A 10,088-nucleotide genomic window follows, 5' to 3' on the forward strand; every position below is an offset into this window, starting at 1 on the left:
ATAATCCATGAATATAGCTGGAGCATTCGTCACACCGAAAGGCATTACCACATACTCGTATTGCCCATAGCGTGAGCGAAACGCTGTCTTCTGCACATCATCTGGCTTGACAAGAATTTGGTGATATCCTGACCGTAGATCAATCTTTGAAAACACTCCAGCTCCCTTCAATTGATCTAACAAATCATCAATTCTTGGTAACGGGTACCTATTCTTGATAGTAACTTTATTAAGTTGTCGATAATCGACACATAATCTTGAGCTTCCGTCTTTCTTTTTCACTAGCAACACCGGCGCACCCCATGGAGACACACTTGGTCTGATGAACTTCTTCTCTAATAAATCTTCAATTTGCATCTTCAATTCAGCTAACTCCATTGGAGCCATACGATACAAAGCTACTGATATTGGCCCTGCACCTGGCATCAGATCTATTGCAAAGTCCACTTCACGACTCGGCAACAAACCCGGTACCTCCTCAGGAAAAAATCAGCATATTCCTCGACCACTGGTATTCCACTAATCTGCTCATCTATGCTCGTCTTCTGCTCTTTCACTATCAACATAAAACAAACAGCTCCACTCTTGAGATCTTGTACCACTTCCTTTGACGTTGACATTTCAATGCCTTCTGGTTCTTGAAAGACTACCCTCTGACGTCCGCAGTCAATCATTACATGGTTATCAGCTAACCAATCCATCCCCAAGATCACGTCCAGACCTTCAAGCGGTAAGCACACCAAGTTGACTCTCGACTTGTGACCTGCCAGCTCGATCGGACACCCAACGCAGATTGAACTGGTTGAAACTTATCCGGATGTTGGAGTCGAGACAACAAGCTCGCACCCCAAGTCAAACATAGAGAGTCCAAGATTCTCCACACACAACAATGATATAAACGAGTGCGTCGCACCCGAATCAAACAGTACATGCACATTTCTGCCAAACAAAGAACAAGTATCAAGTATCAGGTTACCTGACTTCTCGGCTTCTGCTCCCGACATGGCAAACACTCTGCCCACAACCTGCGGTTTTCCACCATTAGCTGACTTCCGAGGCGTTCCACCAAATGACTTCTTCTGAGGGCAATTAAGAGAGATATGCCCAGGCTTGTTACATGTGAAACACGTTCTCACCTCCTTCTTAACATCACTCAACTTTGGACAATTTCTTCGGATGTGGTCTCCGCCACACTCAAAGCACTTAAACAAACCTGGCCTAGACTGTTGCGGCCTCTCGTACGGTTTCTTTTGTTGCTTGCCCTTGAAAAATTTTCCCTTCTGGTTCCTCATCACACGTCCAGACTCATCCAATCTCTCAGCTATCGTGGCCTGCTCCACTAACTCTGGGAATTCATTAATCTTCAGATGAACAAGTGCCTTTAAAAGATGGTGACGCAATCCTTGCTCATTCCGGGAAAGTGTGTGAGTGAGGACAAAACACACTGGAAAGCCTCGTGGTGATGTGTGGGGGCAGTCAACAGTCCCTGTAAGTTGTCGGGGCGTTACAAATGGTATCAGAGCCTAACCTCTCCCAGTACGGTGTGGTTCGAGGACGAACCAGACGAAAGCTGGTGGGCATGTGACACCCGGACACTGAAGAGGGCGGGGAGTGATCGCCGGTGCAAGAGGCATGGTGCAGGGGGCATGGACAAGGAGCGGCTCCTGGCAGGCTTCCAGTGGAAGGGGTACATGGACGAATCGAACATACACCGAAATGAGAGGGATCTAGAGACTGTATAGGTATGGGACTATATGGTTGAAGTAGCATAAATGAAGTAGATGGAGGTTGAGTAATTGCTTTGTAGAATTTGAATGGGATGTAATGAATTTGTATTGTTAGGAACATCGGATTTTAAATTTAGAATGAACTTATATGCAATAAACTATATATTCTGACCTATCAATATCTTGTTGGATGTGGGCATAATAAGATGAGAGTGGTTCACGTACTTGACCATGGTTGATATGTATTTACCAAATGAATATGCATGTGGCTAGAGTTAAAACGAATGAGTGGTTGTATGAACTGAATCGGGATAAACTGAAACATAGTTAGGCTATCCAGAAATACAATAATATGGTCATCACATGATTCAGGTTCTATTTTGTTTTGGTGTTAATCAATGAAACGGGCACTACGAAAGGGGATTTAGTTTATGCTTGGTCAGAATCAACAGGGGGATTTAGTTTACAGAGATCTTGGGTGGCTTTATTTTTTGAATATTGATTAAGATTTCTTTTTGGGGCGGTTTAGCATATGATAGTTCTGTGTTGGTATAACAATTATTTTATTGAATGTTTTAATGATTGAAATCCTGTGAAGTCAATATATTTCTTTAAATTTTAAAAAGTTTGTTGAACTTTTCGTTGAAGATTTTCGTGTATAAATGACTGTTACATTTGAGGGTTTGTGGTCTTGAGGTCAAATGTTCTAAAAACTTCTGTCAGGTGCTGGAGGATGGGATATTGACACTGAAACACACACTTAATGGTCACCAAAATGTTGTATCTTTTGTAGCATGGAGTCCTGATGACACCAAGTTACTAACATGTCGGAACACAGAAGTTTTGAAGCTGTGGGTTGTTGAAACAGGTACATGCAAGCACACATTTGGGAATCAAGGCTTTGTTGTTAGCTCTTGCGCCTGGTTTCCCAACTCAATATAGTTTGCGTGTGGCAGTTCTGACCCTGAAAAGGGAGTCTCCATGTGGGATTGTGATGGAAACGTGATCAAATCATGGAGAGGAATGAGGATGCCCAAGGTTGTAGATCTTGCCGTTACTCCAGACGGTGAGTATCTTATCAGCGTCTTTATGGATAAAGAAATTTGTATTCTGCATATGGGAACAAATGCAGAGCGAGTTATTTCAGAGGAACACCCAATCACATAGTAAGTTCTTAATTGTCAATCTCAACAGTAAGGAGACTCATATGTGGGATGTGGATGGGAAATGGGATAAGCCATCCACGTTTCATGCCCACGAGCAACACAAGTACGTGATAAGGTCATGCTTTGTTAAAAAACACTTTTATCGCCAGTGGTAGTGAAAATTCACATGTAAATCCCCTGTTGTTGTGGGTTTATATAGACATTCCCTATAAACCAATCATCTGTTTTGCAAGGCATTGTTATTGTTTTTTGTTAGTAAACATTTGGTTGAATCACCTTCAAATTTTTTTTAATACAGGTATACATTTGGAACCATCGGAATCCGACGCCTATAGAGGTTCTATCCGGACATTCCATGACTGTGAACTGTGTGAGCTGGAACCCCAAAAGACCACAAAAGCTGGCATCTGCCAGTGATGATTATACAATTCGTATATGGGGACCCAGCTTCCAAAAAAACGAAGGCCAAGTTCAGTAGATTACATGAGCACGTTGGATGTTAAAATTTCCACTTTAATGTAGCGTATTCGTATACTAGTTTTGCTTTATATTCTTTTCTTCCCCATGCAAAGTCTGTTCAGGTTACAGAGCATGAGTTTGCAAAGTCCTAGTTTACCCATGCAAGAATTTTTGGAATTTTGGGCATACATTTCCCATCTGTATATCTCACTTTCCTTCATTTGATATTAAACACACAATTTGTCAGACATATCGTGTGCTGAAACTGATGGGTTTTAGTTAAGATTTACTCTTAGGAAAATGGTAGTGGATTTCGTTCAAAATCAAGAATTTTGAAATAAAACTTTAATGAATAAAGACAAAAACTTCATTCCTTATGAATATTGATAATAAAATAATACAAAACATCAATATTAATAATAAAAAAAATGATATTAAAATCATCATAAGCTCGTAAAATAATTCGTTAAAGTCAACATAAATATAAATTATAGAAGTATTGTTTAATAAAAATAATAAATACACTATTACGTACGAAAATATTCAAAAATAAGTACTAATACCAAGACAGTATCGTACTAACGTAAAATGAATTTATAATTAATAAAAAATGGCAAAAAATTCTATAGATACTAAAATAAGTGGAGAGTTTAGACAATTCTTTGTAAAATTCAGTGTGCAAACAACACTAAGAACAAATGTCAAATATAAAATACATTAAATTTCATTCTTGTTGCGGAATCCTAATCGTCCAAACATAATAAAAGAGGATCTAACCTTCTAAAGTAGTCGCGGTCCAAGAGCAGGAGGGTTTTGACAAGCAGGCGATCTAGACAGAAAGAAGAACTGAAGCAAAAGAGATGAAGTGTCAGAAAGAACTAAGAGAAAAGAGAAGATGCACGCAAAGAAAGTGAAGCGTGAATCGAAGTGAAGTCGTGAAAAGCAGGGAACGACTAAGTTTTCGGTGGCTGGACACGTTCCAATCGGCGGTATAGCAGCGAAATATCTTCCGTCGAGCTCTTCTCGTTGGCATGGGGAGCTTCTCTCTAGGGTTTTCAATCCCAATGTGAAATATGATTTTGAATTGCAAAACTGAAACACACCCCTCTCTCGATGCCATTTTGAAATTTGAAAATAAAAAGCCACTCTTCACATCCCTCTCAATGCATAATCCACCTCATTCCACTTTTTCTTTTCATTTAACATGTGGATCACCCAGAATGTGACACGTGGCGGTGTAAAAAATTTGTCACATTTTGAGTGTCAAAGTATCATTATCATATATAACCGTTCTGGTTGGAAATGTCTCCAAATCTCCTGCACAATTTCCCGCTGTCAATCGTCTGGTCCTTCACTCTTCCGCACGGTTGTCCTCTAACGTGGATTGCTCACCTTCCGTTGAATCTGGCCGGGTACCTGCTAATGGCACTCCAACGCTCAAGTCAGTGTCAAGTGTTAGATAAAAAGGGTAGAGATAGAAAGAAGGTGAAATAAATGTGCATTAAATGTAACCAGCTACCTTTCACCTTTGACCTGTATTTATAATATCTGTTATGGGCCCTTAATTAGCTATTCCTTAATCACGGCCCAATCCGTGGCCCAATTTTCCTAATTGTGTTTTAGCTTAATCTAATTATGATGCTTAATTCTTCCTGAACTGGCTTCGTCAGTACGTCCGTAGTAGTGGGACGTCCGGTCCGTGTGTGTTAATTCTTGTCCAGCACCTTGGCTCGCGGATGACGCCGCGACGGACTAGAAGGACATGCAGATATTCGTGAAAACCCTTTAATTTATTGGTAACCGTCCGTCCTGTCTGATTTCGAGCACGGTTTGTCATGCCCACCTTCCTGGGGTGCACGGGTTTCGTCGTTGTTACCGTGAAGATAGCAACCCTCTGTAAACCTTAGCTCCTAACTATCGGTCGTGTATATGCCTTGCACCGGACGCCTAGGGTTGTTGGACGTTCGGCTAATCTTTGACCGACCTTCTATGGTACAATAACGATTAAATTATATTAAGTGGACACTGTTGTTTTCTTCGTATTAATTAATATAACGATTAAAGATGTAACATAAAAAATCTAGAAGTTTTTTTTGTCAAAATAATAAAATAAATGTTGCAATAATATAATTATTAAAAAAACTAATTACTATTTGTAGTTGTGAATATTTTATGTAATAAAAGTAAACGTAAAACAAAAATTATCTCTTCGATAAGTTAATAAAATTTGAAGTTAAAAGTTGGAGGAATATATTTTTTTGAGAGAAAATGTTGAAATTAAAAGTTAATAAATAGTTTAACGGAAAAAGTGTAATAATTATGAAAAACTTGAAGTTAAAAGTTGATGTTAGAAAAGTAATATTTCAAATAACATTTTCAAAAATGTTACAAAGTAATGAAAGAAATTATTTACTGGTAAGAGCACATGAAATTTTCAACTACTAAAGTATAGTGAAACACAATTATATTTAAACTTTTCCGTTTGCTTTTTGGTTTCAAAACAATGATTTTCCTAAGACGATGTTGCCCTTCTAAGCTAGCTTTTCATTCAAATAACTATGCAATTATTCATAATTGGCATGATTAATACTCAAAACTTCTATTTGACTTGAATTGACAACTAATTAAAAAAATACTGTACTGGAAGGAGGTAGACAGACGGTCTTGGGAAGCATCCGGACAACCATCACGAGGTAACAATGATGAAGCCGGTCTAGGCGGCCGGTGCTAACCTGTGTGTACTGGAAGGAGGTAGACGGACGGTCTTGGGAAGCATCCGGACAACCGTCACGAGGTAACAATGATGAAGCCGGTCTAGGCGGCCGGTGCTAACAAGCGCGTATCGTACTGAGGAAATCCAGCTGAGCAAAGTCCTCTTTAACTTGAACCAGCTCGACACCCATTTTCTTTTGTGCGTCGCCGACCGCAAGTAATTCCTGGGTCAGTCGTTCGCTCTGTTCGGCCAGCTCATCCCCTCTCTTGCCTAGGCGGCGAACCTCTATATTCAGCTTCCGGTTATCCTCGATCAAACCAGTCTCACGGGTCTGGGCGGCCGTCAGAGCCTTCTTAGAATCGGCCAATTGTAGTTGGGCCTCCTCTAAGTCCGCTTGCAATTTGTTTTTTGCCTCGCCACACCCCTCATGGTCCTTGGCAAGGGACTCCACCCGGCGCGTAGAGCGGCAGCCGACTCTTGCTCCTCGGTCAGCTCACGAAGCAAGTCACGCCCTTCTCGAACATTCCCCTTTTCGCGGGCATTCACAGCCATCATAACTCCCCGAGCCATCATCTCAACGGCCGCTGCATACAGTTCGCCTTCGGACAAAGGCTCGATGACCGCCCACTGTGATGAATTGGCCCGGACTTCGATTCGGGACGCAGCATCAAAGGCCGGATCAAAAATGCCGACCGGGAGGGGAATGAAGGACGAGCTCCCGCTCCGGCGACTCTTCTTAGAAGACTTGCCCTCTTCGCGAGATTTCCTTTTCCTTTCCAAAGGGGCCACTGATTCTGGAGGAGACTCAGATGACTACATAGTGATGGGTTGGACTTGCGGACGAGGCGGTTGGTTGGGCATCCGACTAGTGGCGATAACATCGTGGGGATGCACCTCCACGGTAACTAGCTCGGCCTGGGGAATACCGACCGGAATCTGAGTAGAGGGGGCGGAGCTGGAAGTGACAGACGGACGCTTCACTCCTTGCGACCCTACGCTTCCTCGACGGCGTTGGGACGAAGAAAACTATCTGGTTTGGCGGGGAACGGGAAGAGACATGTATCCTGAAAGAACGACAAAAATTTAGACAAGTCAAACCATGGCGTCAAAAATGAGAAATCCGAATAAACACATACCAAAAGCTATTTGATCGAAATCCTCATATTTCAAACAATCGACGAAGCCTCGGGCGCTCAGCTGGCAGGGCAGGGTCTTTATTATTCGGACGGCGTCTTTTTCGGCCGCGTTCAATAACCCGACTCCGTATGCCTTTATTTTTCGAGGGGCTTCGGTCCAATAAAAGGGGAACCGAGGCACGCCTTCGGAATCGTAAAATTCTGACCGCCCGGACTCCTTAATTATTTCGTTTCTTGAAGTTTTTGAACGAATCCAAGAATGGTTTGAAAAGGGTCCGGTCGTGTACCGAAGATAGCGATACCAGCCTCGTCGCGGAACAGGACAGACGTTGAAATAGTGAAGAAAAACCCGTAACATGGGAGTTATCCCTACGGCAGCACACAAAGATGTAAAGGCTTGAACGGCCGCCCATCGGTTGGGATGTAACTGACTAGGCACGATATTCAGTTCCTTCAAGATCGACGCCTGAAATTCGGTGAAAGGAACCCTCATGTACATCTGGTTGAACATGTAAGTGTACACAGAGAAAAAATCCTCCACATGCGACCCCTTCCCGTGAAACACTCGCTCGTTCGGATGACTAACGCCAAGCCGAAACAAGCGGGCATCTTCCACGTCGCGAGCTATGTAAGAGCGTTCGGACCACCAAGATAGGTCCTCGCGAGTCCCGAAGTCCGACGTATACTCGTCCACGTCCGGAGAGGCCCAACGATACCCTCTGATCCGGGGCCATCCGCCGGCCGGTTCCGCTAACTCGGGGTCAACACGAACCCCACCTTTTAGCAAGAAAATGGCAATGCCATTTGTTAATCTGTCGGCCTCCGGCGAGGGCGACATCTCTTCCTCATCCGAGTTCGCCTCAAGGAAAGACGAGGACACCGAATCTAGAGAAGCGTCCCTCCCCCCAAGGCGACCCCCGACGGACCCGCTGCAAAACCACCCGCGCCGCTGGTCCCCTCTGCCCCGCCACCACCGCCACGGCCCGACGACTCCTCGGACGAATAAACACTAACCACTGCCATTTATTACCTGAGAGTTGAAGAATGAAAGAAAGTGAAAGAGAAGAAAGGTGGATAACCTTCCACCATTGTTCCTATTTATAGAAAAATTTTGAAAACCGTCGAGGCACCATCACCGTCAGATCAACCCACGTTCAATGGCCCAGATGCGCGACGGTTAAGTTCCAAGAAACTCCTCTACCAATCACGACGCGCCACGTACTTTTCCCGCCCAAGACACGACTAGGGAAGCGAAACCGTCACCCCTTAGGATTTGAAACCTTTCGGTTACTACGTAACCTCAGGCTTGGGGGGCTTGTGTACTGGAAGGAGGTAGACGGACGGTCTTGGGAAGCATCCGGACAACCGTCACGAGGTAACAATGATGAAGCCAGTCTAGGCGGCCGGTGCTAACCTGTGTGTACTGGAAGGAGGTAGACGGACGGTCTTGGGAAGCATCCGGACAACCGTCACGAGGTAACAATGATGAAGCCGGTCTAGGCGGTCGGTGCTAACCTGCGCGTATCGTACTGAGGAAATCCTGAGACGAAACGCGTGACCTAGGCGGCGAACCTCGCTTTGCCGTAGCGTCCGCATGACTGTCAACAGTCATAGCCGGCTACGTCACTAAGCCAAATATTTTCTTCTTACATAATACGGACGGCCGGGAGAGGACACGGACTAAGGTATCATAAGTGTTGAAGATTAAGGTAAAACTGGATTAACCTCAACAGGCCTACAATTGGGCCATGATTAAGTTTTCACTAATCATTGGCCCATGAGGAAAACTATAAATAAGAGCCAAAGGTAAGGGGTAGATGGTTACATTGAATGCACATTTATTTTTCTCTCTCTCTATCTCTACCTTTATCATTTAAAGAATCCTGAATACTGACTTGAGCGTTGGAGTGCCATTAGCAGGTACCCGGACGGCTTGACGAAGGAGAGCGGTTGGACTAGTCAGATTAGCGAAGAATCGGACGGTTCGAAATGGGAAATTGTGCAAGGGAGCTTGGACGAAATCCCGACCGGAACAAGTACAATTACCGAAAAAAGACAATACTAATTCCAGCTAAACAAACATTCCTGGTGTATCTCTCTATCTTCTTCTCGCCCACTGAAAACGACTCACCTCTGAATTTCTATTTCTGCATATAATTAAGGAAAATTACATAAACGGAATGTTAGGCTCCGTAACTTTATGCCCACCTAAATTGACCGATCCCACAAACAATCACATGAAAAATAATAATATCATTTATCACAATATTCTCTAAGTTGTCCACTTCAAAAATTATTGAGATTTTTTTTTTCTTGTAAATCTAAGCTTTTATTAAATAAAATAAAATATTTAAATTTTATATAAAGAAGAAAATTCATAAATTTATTGATTTTAAATTTTGAATTAAAAATAGTATTAATATAAAAAATAACATAAATTTATTATTTTAAAATTTTAAGTTAAAAATAATATTAATATTTTATTTAAATTGTATTAATATTTATTGACATTATACATTTTTTTTTCTTAGATACATTTTTTTTTTTGCTTTTCAATGAATTAAATGATTTGACACATAATATCAATGGATGGTTGTAATTTCGCCAATTTTATTTATCACAATATTTTTCAAATGGTCTACATCAACCATTATTAAGATTTTTAATTTCTTTTAAATATAAATATAAATTAAATTTTACATTGAATAAAAATAACAAACATTAAATAAAAATAATAAAATTTAATATTATATAAAAAATCAATAAATTTATTATTTTTTAAATTTTAAATTAAAAATAATATCAATTTTTTTTTATTTAATTCATAAGCTTCACCAATTTTGTTTACAGAACTTTATTTAACCGTCATTCTGATTTGATGATGAAT

The 10,088-nt window shown here is 41.6% G+C and overlaps 1 pseudogene; it reads left to right on the plus strand.

The window, feature by feature from the left end:
* The first annotated feature begins 1,388 nt into the window (after positions 1 to 1,388).
* Positions 1,389 to 3,371, plus strand: LOC106753341 (annotated as a pseudogene).
* Positions 3,372 to 10,088: the final 6,717 nt, after the last annotated feature.

Source organism: Vigna radiata, unplaced genomic scaffold (genome assembly GCF_000741045.1).
Source record: "Vigna radiata var. radiata cultivar VC1973A unplaced genomic scaffold, Vradiata_ver6 scaffold_222, whole genome shotgun sequence".
NCBI classification, from domain to species: Eukaryota; Viridiplantae; Streptophyta; class Magnoliopsida; order Fabales; family Fabaceae; genus Vigna; species Vigna radiata.